Source organism: Bombus impatiens, unplaced genomic scaffold (genome assembly GCF_000188095.3).
Source record: "Bombus impatiens unplaced genomic scaffold, BIMP_2.2 scf_0248, whole genome shotgun sequence".
In the NCBI taxonomy this organism is placed as follows: Eukaryota; Metazoa; Arthropoda; class Insecta; order Hymenoptera; family Apidae; genus Bombus; species Bombus impatiens.
Window position 1 is genome coordinate 421,719 of NT_176667.1, and position 16,488 is coordinate 438,206.

Sequence of the window (16,488 nt, forward strand, 5' to 3'; positions counted from 1 at the left end):
TCGCGTGCATGTGTGCAGCTACACTAGAGGGCCCACGTACGCCCGGTCGGCCGCCTACCGGCCACGGGGAACGCGGACGCGTACGCGGACTGTCGAACGCAAAGTGGGGGAGTTGTTTGAGGAAGAAAAGAGACGGAACGGTTCTAACCTCGGCATGAAACGCTGAAAGCACAACGAAGAGGTTCGACTAGAACGAAAAGCAGCGGACGAACGCCTGGACGTTCATATTGGTGGGGAAACAAGCAGCGTCGGTGGGGAATGAAGCTCCAATCGCAAAGGAACGCGGATCACGCGCGACTCCGCCCGGCAAGGAAAGGCGAGTTCTCTGGTCGCGAGCGCGAGCGCGCCTTTTTACCTCGCGTGTACCGGCTACTACTGCTGCAACCAAACCACGGATAGAGGGAGAGAAGGTGAGTACATTTGCATATGCGAGAAAAGCGACCAATCGCGGCACTCGCTGCCCCCTCTGACTCGATATCGCGATAACGATTAGAGCTTTCGAATAAATACAATATAAACAACTGACACCGATGTCGTTACCACGTCCACTCTTGTAAACATCAGGCACTGACTATGTAAATATTATCCCAATGGAGGGCGCTTCTTTATAAGGCTCATGTATATACGCAGAACCACTGGACGCAATTAATTCAGATGAGCGTCACAGGTGGCGTTTTTTCAACGTTAGTGGCGCAGCTGTCTCGCGGTGCAAAATTATGGAAACAGGTTGGTTTCGATTATTTTTATGGTTGTTAGATCGTAGTTTCTGCTTTGACGATGAGTGTTTTTCGTATGGTGTAAGGTATTTAAGTAGAGTAAAGATAAAGACGATAGGACGCTTGAAAAAAGTTAGTTAAAAAAGTAACAGTGAGAAGTCTTTATCAAGACATCTATCACCGTGTTTTCTGTTAATCTCGATAGTAATTTGGCGGGAAACTGTGTTTATATCGTCACTTATAGAAAACGTTAGAAGTTTTTGATAAATTTCGATAAAATAAGTGATCTCGAGATTCGATTCTACATGTTGAAACGCTTTTTGCATGACCTGAAGAACAAACTGTTTGGTTGATACTGTCTGCAGTCTAATGAATCTTAGATTAACAACAGGTGAGTAAGTACATACATGTGTGTATACTTTTAAAGGTTAAACCCGCTTGGTTCAACGACCTCTCGAACAATGGCGTTATTGTGTGTTGCATATGTACGCATTAGCAAATGTAGTAAAACAACCAATAATACATAATAATACAAGAACAGTGTAACCAAGTTACAGTATCCATAGCAGCGATAGCGTTTATCTATCGAACCGAACCTTCGATATCGAATTACATACTTCGAATCTAACTAAAATCCAAACACTTACTTGATCGATTTTCACGAACTTAACGTCGCAAATTATAAATACATTCGATGATGTATCTCAGACGCCATTTTTTTCTGTATCACTCCTGGCCATCTCACAACCCCGCGATGGTATACAAATATTCAGGAATCCCTATCCCGTCCGCCATTCCTCCGAGTCCGAGTCTCACCTATCATATTTCTATGCACACACATTGGAACCCACCACTCCCAACATTTAAATGCGGCATGCGCAGTGCCAGTGCAAAAAAAATGAGTCGCTTTAAAGTGGGCCTTTATTGGTCGTAGCAGCCGTGCAGTATCCCCACCCTCGCGCTACGTTTTTCCCTCGCATACACAAGCATCCCTGCCATTCTTCCTCCTTTTATCGCGCTATCATATTTCCATACAGCCACCGGCCACCACCACCGTCACCACCTCCACTCGATACCCAGCAGCTCGCCCAGATTTGAATCCGGCATGCGCAGTTCCGCGCGCAAAAAGGGCGCTTTAAAGAGGTTCTTATTGGTCATGGGAACGCCACCCCCACTCCTTATCGCGTGTACCGGCTACCTAACCTTGCGAACGCGGCACCCTTCCTCTTATCGCGTCTTCTTTCCCCTCGCTACGACTCACCCCCGCGCACCCTCTTCCTTGTGCACGTTCCTTTTTTTCGCATTTTCTCTCCCTTCTTCCCCTCCAGCTACCCCACCAGCCAGCAGTCCCACGTCTCCGAGTAGGAACGACCGAGCATCCCCTTGCACCCCCGCCTTGCACACCCCCACCAACCCCCGTGCGCGTACATACACACGCATACAAAGAAGGTGCGACGAGGATGAATAGCGCCGAGGGACGAAGATGTAAGCGGGACATACCGAGAGGGCGAGGGTGGTGGCACGAGGGAGACGAGGTGGAGAGCGAGCCGGTATTGATTTTAATGACGCCCCTACCTACGCGAATTCACGAAAGAGGCGCGAATAATATCTACGCGCTCTGATTCCGGGAGTTGGGACGAAGCGAGGTTTTGTAAGGTCGCGTGAACGTTCTTCTAACTGGTATAGCAGGAATTCTAATATTCTTTCTTTTTCCTATTCCGTGTTTCGGCTGCTGTCTTATACCTGGAGAATGATACGATTAGCAAGACAGGTAGTATAATTAATAGAGGTGTGAAACGATTCTTCTTTGTCAAGTGGCGACATTTCCATGCCGTATCTGATTGCGGACGAATAAAGGGTTGGTAAAAAAGAGAGGATGGTCATATTTATGTATGACACGCGTGCCAGAGGATAAAGGCACTTGCCGAAAATCGAGGTGGCTCGAGTGCCACTACATGGAAGGGTGTTCAAATACCCATGCCCGGGACCCTAATCTGAATAAGGCAAACCCTTTCTCCCTGAGCGCGGATCCCCTTTTTTTATTCATCGCGTGCAGGTATTTGCATGACCCGAGATCGCAGGTGCCGGGCCCTCTTCGTTCCCCATCGCGTTTCTCATTCACGTTGAATGAAACGAACCTGCAAAGGCAAGGGGTAACCGTGTGTATATATGAAAATAACGCGGTGAGTTGGTGATGGTGCAACATTTGCTCGTCAAGGACAGTGATAGATCCTTAACATCGTCTCGTCACATGTTGATTCAGTGCACCTGGGTGTGAAACCGCGGTTGCACAGGTGAAATCATTCTTGTAGAGTTTAATGCTTTTCGTGACCGATAATTTGCGCTCGTAAAATTATCGTGCGCGTCCTACTATGTTGAAACTTGTTTCTTTGAACGTAACTTTCAAAAAGATATCCGACATTCGTTAACGGTCTTCTTGATGATCTTCATTCTAGATTCTTTCTATTCCCCTTAGTCGTTGTACGCTCGATCAGTGCAACTTTTTTCAAGACACCCGGTAGAGCCGAGCGGCGAGCCGGTGCCTCCTGACCCTATGACCCTCTCACAAACCCGACGACCTGTCTATATGGTGTATACGTGAATTGCAGGCTACCATTCGGCCACCTGCGGCTCCTGACATCTCAAGCAGCATCGGTAGTGACCAGACGAACACCTCTCTTTGCACGCGCGAACACATTCTTTGACAAAGGTGTATTATCCCTCGCCCCTGGCTTTCCTGAAAACCTGTTTGCAGCCGCGCGCGCCGCGACGCCTTTGTATTCACCACGCAACAAGTCACAACATCGTCAGAATCACAAAGAACGAGCCAATCTTCAGACGTTAATTGCTTCCATATTGTCTTCACCATAATATTTTACAGCTTCCTCTAATCCTAGTAATTGTACTTAGCATTCCATCGATTCCGTGCGTTTAAACCGAGCTATAAGGAACGCTGATATGTACTCGTGTTAGATGGATTGCGAACAATTTACCACCGAGACTTCGAGCTACATTTTCCAACCGTAATATTCGTTAATCGATTCTTCTGTTGAAGGGATACGAAAGAAATTCGTCAATAGCGAAACTCGAACGATTTCGACGATTCCGGTTGAAGATTGTTACCGTTACTCTCAATTTTTTAGTAAAATGGAGAGGCAAGAAACGCGAGATTCTTCTGACGTACCCCCTGTGAAAATCGTTTTACCCCCCGAAGAGGAAATTTTTTAGACGGTCCATGAATTGCCACCCTTCAAGAATAATAAAGACCTCCCATTACGTGGAAAATTAGAGGTTTTGATTCTATAGTATATGCGTCGAAGCAGCGGGGCGAACGTTTATTTCTATCCGGGAAGGTTTTAACTACCATTCGTCGGAGGTTTCGAGGAGCCAGGTGCTCCAAAACAGTATTTTCCTTTGATGATTTGTTGGGAGGCAGAAACTGGGCCAATCTCGCTAGGATTTCTGGCCAACTGATAAATCAATTCCCCCTTTAGAGCACGAGAATCTCGACGATTCACGTTGTACATACGTTATAAAAAAAAAAGGATAAAGTTTTTGAGGCCCTTGCATGAGATGTGAAAATATCTTTTTTCTCTTCTAATTCTACTCGTGCACTTGACATCGAGTACACGAACATTCTTCCCTTACGTTTCGTATTTGTCGTTTATTTTCTAGATAATTTTAAGAGCAATTCAGCTCGATTGTTCATCGAGTAGAGTTTTTTCCGCGTTCGATAGCATTTTTTCTTCGATTCCTTTGCTTTCATTGTTCATTTCTTTCAGTATTTCGCTGGATTTTTCACCCACTTGCGGAAACTCGAGATGTATCCACTGGCAATTGTTCTGCCCACTTTTTCGCGCGGAAAAGTTCTTAAGAGGTCGGCCGAACTTTACTGGCCCTCTATTCTCGCCGAAAACGGAGCTCGTTTTTTTTCTCTCCCCGCTCTTTCTCATCCTCGCTTGCCCTCTCTAATTCAGGTCGAACGGTTCTACTGCGCGATGTTTGACGAGCCGGTAATTTTACGAAAAAAGGCAAGATAACGAATAAAAAAAGTCAAATAAACCGTACCGCGAACAATACTATATTATCGGGGCTATTTTACAATTTCTCGGCTCCATTTGACCATCCATCACTATACTTCGGTTTACGATGCACCGAAACATTCGATTTCACTCTAGTCGTCGGGAACAGATCCAGGTAGCGACTGCATCGATTTATACATATCACTTATTACTGCACTAATTGCTTTACGACGTAGCATTCACGAAGAGAAACTCTCCAGAGATACAGAACCTGTTCTTTTTTTTTTTACGACGGGTAGGTATTTATTTTTTTCTCTGAAATCTATATGGTACTTTAACGTAACATCGTCACGTTTAGCAATCCTCTCAATAGTTCAAAGCCGTATACCATTATAAAATCGTTGGAAATTATCTTCAGTGAAGTTTTGCCCTTGAACGAAAAAGCTGTGCTTATACTAGGTCTGTAAAACTAGAGGTTTCCGAGAAAGTGGACCCTGGAATTCTCGACAGCCATTAGAATGAAATATTTAGGAAGAATTAGGACAATTAGTTACGCGAATCTTTCGTTGCACCTGAGTCTATATTATGAAAGAATCTAGAAAAAAATATAGATACTAAATTTCGTAGAGTCACTCGAAAACTACCTACCGCGCGATGCAAAGAAAATTCAAAGGGCGTTTTTCGAAAAACGATTAATTCGTTGGGCGCCAGGAGCGTGAAATCGAAAGCTCGATTTAGGGTTCACCGGATTTTTGGCCCGCGGGGATAATAATGAGGTTTCGGTTTTTCGGAACGACGCGAACCAGCGCTCGTGGATCAAAGAGAACCGACCCATAGCCTCCCCTATCGTCTTTCGCAATTTCAAGGCCTTTCTCGGACACCTCCAGTGTCGACTTCCATTTTCCGGACGGTTCCCTTTTCATACCATTCCGACCACACTTCTACAGTTAGAAAGAAACGCTCTTCCTTTACCATACAACGCTCTGGGACGATAAGTAAACTCGTTTCCACGATTGCGGAATACATCGTTTTGATCTACTTTTAGTAGAGACGCTTCGTTAGATGTTTTTTTTCCAATGTTTTTCGAGTGATTAGTTAGCGTTGCGAGTATTTAATTATAAAGTCTGTGTGGTTGATACAAGTGTAGATTAGGTTTTTTTTTTATCGTATTACAGGAATCTTTTTTCCACGAAAAAGGTATTATGGAAAATGATTTCAAAAAAGAGTAATATTTTTTTCTTGAAATGGTTTGACAAAATTTTATATTACAAAAATCTCAACGACTTTTTTATATGAAAAACGTAACAACTGCTATTCACAACGTGATTCTTTATAGTTTATACAAACTATAAACAAATTACACGCAGTGTCGTTGCAAGCTGACATTCTCTGTGTCGTTATTAAAACAGCTCGGTTTCGCGGAAGTTTTGAATTAAAAGAGACGGAACTCTCAATTCTCGACGGAGTTGGCCGGTCGTGTACTCGCGATATCGTGGCACGCGTGACAGAGCGCAGGCAAGCTCGGTAATTTTCCTAGCATTACGCATGTGAGGGAGCATAACGTGTGATTATAAAATAAGCGGTTCCTTTTGTGGTAATTAGCGGATCAAGGACAGCCACCAATGAATTCGAGAGGATGATGTTATTATGCCTACACCTCAGTTTTACTGCCTATTCAAAGTGTTCGCATAATCGATCAAGGTTTAGAAGATAACAATTTTTTTTATAAATTATACTTTAATATTTCTTCGTATTCTCCAAGAATGTAATAAAATACGCTGTAATACAAATAACTACGTAATACAAAATACGCTTAGGAAACTTTTGCCTAATTGTTCCAACTTAAATTCTACCTCTATATTTTTTATAAATAATTCTTTGGACGGTCTTATTTTTGTTACAGTATTCGTATGATTTTTTCAAAGAAATATTCTCATCTACTGATTGCATAACATCCACAGATTTCTATAATAGGGTCCAGAGCTTCTTTGCTGCCTGATTTCTTATTAGTCTAAAAGAATATGATATTAGGAACCTGAGGTTACTCTACCTTTACTCGTCTCCAAGATACCATAAAATATTCCATCGTATTTCGCATCTTCAACAGACTATTCATTCATCTTTCATCAGCTCTACGAAGCGATTCCAAAAGTCCAAGCAACGTAGTATCTCACGTCAATCTTGGTCGCTTGGCTCTACTTAGGCTCCGGGATTAGGCAATAAAAAGTGGGCGCATTCTTAGCATTCGCGATATTTCGCGGGCACGAGCGCGACCTCTGGGCTCGTTGACGTTGCCGCTCGCGATTTGCCAATTGTCTAATGCGAGTTCCCTTCCCCTCCTGCCATTCTTCACGCGGCATTCCATCCATAAGCCCGTTTCCAACTGGCCGCGCTCTGGTTCCTCTTTTTCTTCTACGCTCGCCCCTTTTATTCCGCGGAATATTCACCGGATTAAGGTAATTGCTCGTTCGCTAGCACGGCGTAAGCGCCGTTCAGCGCGCATTCCGCGTGGGCTGCGTGCATACACGCGTGCAACCCGCGTCCGTGCAGGCGTGAGACCGATCGACATCGTTACGTAACTCTCTGTTTCGTCGTACGAACGAGGACAGAGTCACGCGAGGGTCGCAGGCTCGAAATTTGTGGAAAAATTTCACTCTAGTACATGGAGCTTCGTTTTGAATCTGAAGCTTGAAATTTGTTCAGTATGGAATGGTTCTAATCGCAAGATGTAAGATTTCATGGTTGTTTAATGGATTAGAGAGATTAGAAATTTAGTGCTGTGCAAAAGTCTCAAATTATCTATTAACATCTCAGCTAGCAAAAACGGCTTAACTCGTTACGTTATTTGATTCTTTAATTTTTTAGGAATAATCATTTCCTTTTTTAATGGATCTGCTATATTTTAATGCATAGTTTTGTTTCTAATTAACGGATGGTTCGATTGGTAGTTTAAGAAATATTACGAACATATTACTTACAGTTTTATTTGGAAAAATTTCCTTAATTTTGAGTACGAAGTCAATCGGTAACACAATCTAAGACCTATTTATTTAAAATATGTCTTTATTTAAAATTGTCTCTTTTACATTTCATAGAAGATAGAAAGAAATTCTGTCGTAGTTGTATTAATGCGAAAACTGAACTTATTGACACGTAAAACGGCTGCACTTGTTTAAACACCGGCCTTGAGCCGCGAATCGTCGACAGAGCGAAACGCAGTTTGCGAAGAGGCGTTTCCGACAAATGAACGTTTTCGCGCGAACAACTTTAAAATCTGGAATAAAAACGTAACCTTATGTCACTGTAGTACCAATATTTCTTTCATGCTTTTCAATAACGTACAGAGATCCTCGAGCGTTTAATCGTGCGGTACACATATCCATTTGTCAATAAATTCCCGAGAAACGAAAAATTCCATTGCGACTGAAACTTAAAAATTACTCCAAAATTGGCATTTATGCACCAAAATCTGTGGGACAAGTTTAACGTCGCGTGTAATGTTGGCATTTGGCGGCAGGATATACTGTTTCGCTGGTGGCAATGGAGGCAGTGGTAGTGTAGCGCCAGCGGTGGTAGCGGCTCATGGGGTCGAGGTCTAAGCCGGCGGTGTTGGGTTTCACAGCGATATCAAGCGTAATATAGCACGCGCCTCAATTCAATCCAGCTGCCAGCCACTGTCACACATAACGAGTTGCACTTTAACGACCGGAAGGATTAATTTCTCCGCCAAAACTTGCCCCGCCACATTTGAAAATCAGGTGTCCCGTACGATCCACTGGATCTCAAGCGTCTCTTGAAGCTCTCGACACCTTCATAATCGATCCACGAGTCTACAATTTTTAATGTTTTATATATCCAAAGTGTACGTGTTGACAAAATTTGAACTACGTCTGTGAGCCTTTCCGTACAGTATAGAAATCAGGCTGGGCTTACTTTTGGTATACGTCAGGCAAAAGAACAGACTTTAGTCCAAGAAGTTATTGCAGAAAATGCTTATTCACGTGAATGTTACAGTTTATTTGACAATCACTTAAGTGTCTTATATATACAGTTACATAATAATCACTCAAGTGTCTTCTACATATGTATATGTATTGTATTTACGGTAATATTACGCGTCCCGTTTCTCCCTGTTCACTAGCGCACCTCTTTCCGTCCTTGATCGTTTAACTTTTGAAACAAGCACAAGAGAAGTTCCAACGAAATTCCAACGATTTGTCGAATAATACGAAATATGGTGGCAATAGTTGCCAAAGCGCGCTCTACCTCTCCACTGACATAGTAGATGTAATTAAGCGGGCAACCTCGCGCGCGTTTCTTATTCGTCATGGTAACAAGGTTCGTGGAAGAGATGCTAAGTGGCCACGACGTAGAAGAACAAGAACGAGAAGAATACGAGAAAGGAGAAGAAAAAGAAGAAACGATCCCGGCCACGAAGTCCATTGCGTGCATACGAGAAACCGGCAAAAGGGGCTGACGAAGGAGAAGCGAGGGGGAAGGGGGTCGTGCGGGAATACGAGAGGGAAGATTCGTTGTTGTCGGTTGTCGGAGGCACGATAATACTCGCCGACCGCGGTGGAATCGCATGGTAGCGTTACGCAGTTGCGTCGCGTGAGTGTGTACGCACTGGTGGGCGGTAAACATCAAAGACACGTTAGCTAGTTGAGCCACTTAACGTCCTCGAGTTTTCACATTAGCGAGGCAAAAGACCGACTGATAGCGAGTAACGTACGAAGAGCAGAATAGAGGGGTAAGATGTTCGAGACACAGCGATACGTTCGTGAAAGTTTGTATGATAATAGCGCGTACAGTTCTGCATAACGAATGGGGAGAATGGGTTCGAAGGTGAAGGTTGCCTTCCATGAATCGTTAGTGGTAAATCCTCGTCGTTCGGTTATGCATCGTTGGTTTTCTGATAAAACCAGTCGTATTTGATCCTGATTTTACGATGCCGCGTGGCTGAGTATAAACGTCGTGCAGAAAAAGATAACAGGGTGATTCGATTGAATTATTCTGGAAGGAATAAGTTAAGATACGATATCTCGTGGTTGGATACTCGAAGGCTGAAGAGGGAGTTCCTCGAGGATGATTTCGTAGGGTGTTACGATTTCCACGAAACGAGATCCGCGTCGAAAAGGAACGCAGCGATTATGGATGGCCTCTGAGTCTCGCGTGTCGCGTTCGCATTAAGATCGGGATGTAAGACGTCGTTGTCAAGATACGACCGATTCCCCGCGATCGCGGACGTTCCGAGTGAAATAGGAATCGCGTTCTTCGTAAGCTCGCCATGGTGATTTCGAAATTATTACAAGTCGATGGAAACACGCGGGAGGGAGAAAAAACGGGACGGTTATCGATGTTTATTGTGAGCGTTAATGACATCGAACGATAATGCGAAACCAGATCTGGATCTTTGAATAAACATCTTTTTCGCGTATTTTTTTTATGCATAAATATATCGATATATTATGCCATAAAAAGAATATCACAGCTATTAATAGTTTCCTATAGTACCGATGAGTTTTGACGTTTTGTGTAAGCACATAAATATATCAGAAAAAAGTGAAACATCGAACGATAGATCGCGCCCCTATTTTCCCTAGAAAGATCATCGGATACAAACGAATCGCGACCATCTTCATGACGATTCGTCACGGATCCTTGAACAACGCTTATGCAAATATCGGTCCCCGCTCTATGGAGATGGACAAAAAATCGGTTTCTTTATTCGAAGCACAAAGGCACGAGAAACCGAGTTTTTTTCTCGCTTGACCCCTCTTCGTCTCCTCCTCTCTTTCCCATCAACTAAACGCGACAGTTGGCCAGTCACATTTGGCTCGTAATTTCCAAAAAGCTACACAAGATAGAGCATCCATTGGCCCGATACACCCCGATTTCCAGAATTGAAATTGCACAGGGCGGCCCACCTTATCGCGCTTCTCCCTTCGTTATCTCGATGGCGTTCACTGACTTTCATTCGATTCCGCCTTTGTGAAAAACGCGAAGATGATTGTTCCGCTCGTTCCTCATCTACTTTGTAACAGTCGTAACTTGGTCGTTAAATGTCCATTGAATTAACGACTACAAGGAAATCTCGTAAAATCCCACTAAAGAAACGGTTATTAAAAAGAAAAAAAAATAGAACAATCATAGTTTTTGTAATTATACGATATTACGGCTGAACCTCTTGAAATATTAACTAAGCGATTCAAAAATTGCTGTGCATTTGAAAAAATTCGATTTACCTTGAAAAAAAGAAACCATTACAGTGATTGGAGCGCGTATTTTTATATCTTCACTTACGTAACTTTTAATCGCCGAAGCAGATCTCTATTTAAATACTATATTTTTATCTTTTGTTCATAAAACTGTGAATAGGCTTCAAAGTCCCCGGCCTGTTAATAATGTTCGATAACTACATACGAAGGCACGATTAGATTACCAAACGATCTTAAATCACGGGGCGAACAAATGTTGGCTAAAGGTCGAGGAAGTGGACGACGCGACAGCGTGGCAAAAATCCGCTCGTGGGTGTAATGCGCGAGCACGACCGCGTTCTCGCAGCTCTATGAATGGCAAATAAGGGCCCTCGCATCGGCAGCCCTTAGCCTGGCAGTACGGTTGTCTAACTGTCGAGGCCAGGTATCTGAATACAATGAGCTGACCGGGAATAATGCATTCCTCTTAATGGTATTGCGACTCCTCGCGACCTCTGTGCAATAGCGTTTCGAGCTTGTGAAAGATCTTCCATATGTTCGTTCACAAGCGCACATACACGTACACACGAAGGAGTAGTAGCGATGCGAACCGACGTCGAGCGAACGTCGTTTTATTAGATAATTAGCTGACGAGATGCGTGGGCGGGTCGCGCGGCATGCTTTGCGTAATGCATCCGAGCTAGTGGATCGATCGATTGGAATTTTTCTACTACTCCGTATTACGAGTAGGTACTTTCCGTTGTAATAGAATGCATTATGAACCTCTCGTATCGATTAACAGAGCCACGTGTTAATGGATTTCAGTCGAGTCCATATGGACTCCACTTTTTTCTGTAATTCGTTCGACCAAAAATTTACGATCTGTTGGGAAAACTCGAGTAATTAATCTAATTGTAAGCTGTCGATAAATGGAGAGATAGTGGAAGAATTGCAAAGACTAATTCCACTGGTTGATAGAGCTCTGCTTCCATTAGTGCGAATTAATCTACTAATTCCTTTCGAAACGTTCCCTCTTTGTCTGGCCGTTATCAGTCGTCATTTTCGTCTTTTGTTTTGCCGCTTTCGATAACTTTCGTCGTATGATTAACACTAAAATTAGGGAAAAGTTGGCGTGGACTCTGTTGGAGGGTGACGTCGTGGGTGAAGCGCAGTCCGGGTACCGAGGGGGTTGCCCGACGGAGGGTGGCAAACTTTTGCCCATAAAGACTCGCCTGTCAATTCATCTTTCCTATATATATTTCACGTCAAAATATTGCAATAAATCATCGGGCTGGCGACGAATAAGAGTGACCTGGCTGAGAGGCGGGACAGGGGCAAGAGAGGGTGGCGATTCTGCAGCAAGTTAAGAGACCGATGGACAACGCTGCGCCGGTGTCGACGTTCTTTCGCGAACGGGAATATTAATCTTGGGAAAAGCACTTTTGGTATTTATGCACACCGTGGACGATCGTGGAAATAAATGATGTCTTGATGAAGATTTATGGTCTCATCGCGTTCAGTAGACTATATAGCTATACAAACAGAAATTCTTGTAGTCTCCGTTTCTTGATTTTAATTCAAACAACCGCGAAAGAACGAAAAAATAAGCGAAGTAACTGAAAGAAGAAAGAGTGAAAGAGGTAGAAATGTGCGGTAGGGTTTTAAAAGCGTAAGTGTGAGAAAGTTTGGAGCATAAAGGAGCGACAGAAGCGTAGCTTCTTCTCGTGAGACACTACAACAACGCGCGGCGATCGGCCAAAGAGAAAAACTCGCGGAGCGAGGAAGGTCGGGTGTATTGAGAACGGGGGTCGTTGATGGAGAAAAGACGAGGCGGCGGCAACAGCAGGGCGACGCCGAAGCAGGGGGCTATTAGCTGGCAGATTAGCAGTTAAAATTGAAATTTGCACGGACAGTTCGATGCGCGGCGGCAAACGTCTGAAGAGGGCCGAAAGTGCTCGGGGCCGAAGATTGGAGAACCGAATCTGCCACGCATCGAGTTCGACCAGCGAACTCGCGCCTCTCGTCGTTCTCCAAGTTCTGTAACCTCCTTTGTCTTTCTTCTACTCTCTGCCTCTTCAGGTATGAAATGAGCTATGGTTACGAGACGCCCATATAGCACGGAAGGCAAGTAGAGAAGATATTCGTTCGTCGGCTGTCGACGATGAGATGCGATTCTTGACCACGTTTTGCATTCTACGATTATATTAACGTGGTTCAAATTGTTTATTGCCTCTCTCTCTCTCTCTCTCTTTGTCTCTCTTCCTCTCCTTCGCGCATTTAATCAATTCATTCTTGCAATTTGTATACTTAATGAGCGGCAAATTTTGCCTGACCGTGGAAATCGGCACGTTACACCAACGTTAATAAGATATAATCATAGTAATAGGCTAATCATCTTGTAAATGTTTTTTTTTTTGTTATATGGTACCAATCCTCTTTGCTGGTCGTTTGTTCTTCTTCAGCTCCTGTGGAGCCTTGTAATTAACGTTTCGGCAAGATCGAATCGCAGCGTAGTAAACGTCAAGAAATATTAATTTCCTCTAAATGTAAATGGATTAGCTCGGTTGTAAGAACATTAATCCGTTGTATCAAAATATTCGCGACGCTTTAAAAGGACTAAGATCTATTACGATTTCCAAAATATTAATATCTTCTAATGGCAAAATAACTTTACGTTTTGATATGTCAAGAAAATAGGTGGAAATAGCGAGATGCATGCGTGGGACGCGTTATCCTCGACGAAGATCGGACGAATTTGCAAGTTATACCGGTTGGTTGCGGGTTTTATTAGCGCCGTCATACCACGAACCGTGACTAAAAGGGACTAACGCGATACTCGGTAGTCGATCTTGCAACGAGTTTAGCCACCGTTCTTTATTGCCAGCGGTGCTTTTAATTGCCAGCCCCCTCGAAAATTCTCCCTCTCTCTCTTTTTCTCACCACACAGCCCGTGGAGCACAAACCTCTTTCTTTTTCATTTCCCTCCTCTTTCTGCTTCTCTTTTCTCTTACCCCTGCTACCGTGACGAAAGAAGACAACGCGAATCAGGTATCGGCATTTGGAAGTCGATCACCCAGAATTTAACGACTCGACTCTTGCTGTTCCTCATTCCCGAATTAATCGCGAATAATTCGAAGATAATTCGTACTTGATCCATCCGCGACTTCGTCTCCCCTATTCGATCTATTTCGGATTCTAGGGATATTCTTCGAACGAAGTTCGAGTAATGCACTGTTAATTACGATTCTCTCCGATGTTTGTACTCCGAATTCCACTTAGCAAGGAACACCCACGATGAATTATTAAGTCTATGCACGATTTAATACATCTTCAAGTCTTGGTTCGTTCGCTGTCGGTACGTGTAGGTGTTTTCAGGGTACCGAGTCAGGGTCTATAAGATTCGAGAATAAAATATTCGCCCATATCATAAAGAACTATGCATTCATTGTACTATACGTGATTACATAAGCACTCGTTTGTGACAACGTTTCTCAGGCAACGATAATATTCGGAATAAGTAAGACGAGCAGAATAATTCGATCGAGATGAATTTCGATCCTTCATCCCACGCAGACAGAATAATGAATTTACTTACAATGTAAAAGTATCGGAAACCTTTTCAGCCGAACGTATATTTATCGCGAAAAGACGAGATGCATCCTTTTCGTGAAACAAGCTCGCCGAAAAACAAATTACATCGGGCAAACTGGTGAGATATTGCGGAGCGAATCGGACCGTCGTGTCAGAATAAGATCGTACGCTTCTCTTCCGAGGCGAAACAATAGCGTGGCAGAGTTCGAGGCGCGGTTTCGTTCCTTGTGTGTCTCCGTGACCGAGGAATAGAGCAGGGAGCGTCATTAGGAAGTCGACTTGACTAATTAAGCTTTAATTGAATGCAAAGACTCGGAGAGTGGCGCGGCCGAAGGAAACCGCTCCGGAGCTCGATAGAAAAAGAAGGAACTCGGTAAACGTAGAAAGAGAGACGAGAACGCAGAAACGTGGAAGAAAGAGTTCGGTTGCACGCAGCTAGGCATACGTACGCCGGTGTACGATCGGTGGCCTCTCTGCTCGCGGAAACAAGACGAATGGCAATTTTCTTAATTACCATGCTAATTGTCGTAATTACGGCCCGTATTATGGTAATGAGATGTGACAGGAAGAAACACCGGCGGCAAGCTTCCTCTCCCGTATCCTTCGATACGTCGGTTTCTGCTCGCCGCGATGCGCAGAAACGCGCACACGAACAATCCTTCGTCGAAATTGCCTGTGCACATGCACGCACGCACGCACGTGCTCTCTTACCTGAACTTCCTGTTATCATGGCTGGCCGCAGTGGCGGATATGGCACACACCTTGCCGCATCAGATACCGAAGATTATCGGTCGTGGTTACGTCGAAGACGGAGTCTCGTTGTCGATAGCGGGCTCGAACGTTTGCACCGTTACGTTCCGGATAAATTGAAAATTAGCCGCTCGACGATTATCCCGAAAGATAAGATCTTTGGAGGCAGAAGCGACGAACAATCGAAGGGATCGTTTCGGCCTCGGCGTTTCGATTAATACCGCGTTTCGTTTTCCAGACGAGATATCCAGACGATTATCGCGTACGCTTGTTATCGCGAAGGGGCACCTTTAAATTTATCGGTGATGATCGTAGTAAGTTCGTCAATAAGCGCGTTTCAACGTCGATGGTTTCTTAAAGTCCGGTCGAAGAGGATAGGACGTTGTAATATTACAAAGATGGCGAAAGAAAGAAAGGCGAAGGAATAGTACGCGTGGAAAGTAACGAGAAGTCCAGCACGATGGGTAGCCAGGTGTACGAGGTCAGTGAGCAGCGGCCGATCGTTTATGCACAGTGGCTTCTTTGCTGACAATAAAATTGCGGCAAGTGTGTCCGTTGTGACTTGCTGTGTGGGCCGCGATGCCGTATATTCAACGCGACACTCGCCATTAAGCGTACAGCCCAATACGCATTCATATGACGCGTTCGCGATGACGGATGGAAGAAGAGTAGGGATGCCATCCTGGTTTCGTTGGTCTAATATGCGTTTTATTAACCCCTTGCCTTATGATATCAAGTCACACTCATGCCATTGATTCAGAACTAGATATATCAAGTGTCTCGAAGCTCGTTTCTAACTGCAACTTTAACTTCAACGTATAAGAGTATCAATTACCGAATACAAGTCACGTATACGATGTCTCAATGTTTCTCTTCAGGTATACAGGTAGTATCTATGCTAGAAATTTTATACATTTACAACAGTAAGTACGGTATTGATTGGAATCATTTTTATGCAGCATACGGTACGTCTTAATTTCGTTCTGACACGAAGGACTAAATAGCTAACATATAAGAGAACGGTTTGATCTTAAACTTTCGGTCGACCGAGATATTGATCTCGAACCGAGTTTGTAGAAACAAATTCCACGAAATGACAAAAGGCGAACTGTAACCACGGTTGGTTTGGTAGGTACATGAAAATGTCACGAAGTCACGTGTAGGGCGCGTTCCACGCTTTCGATAACAACACAACAAGAAGCGAGGTATTGT

The 16,488-nt window shown here is 43.9% G+C and overlaps 1 pseudogene; it reads left to right on the forward strand.

Moving 5' to 3' along the window:
• The window catches only part of LOC112212640, a 2,764-nt pseudogene extending 1,502 nt beyond the window's left edge, over positions 1-1,262 (forward strand).
• The last annotated feature ends 15,226 nt before the right edge of the window (positions 1,263-16,488 follow it).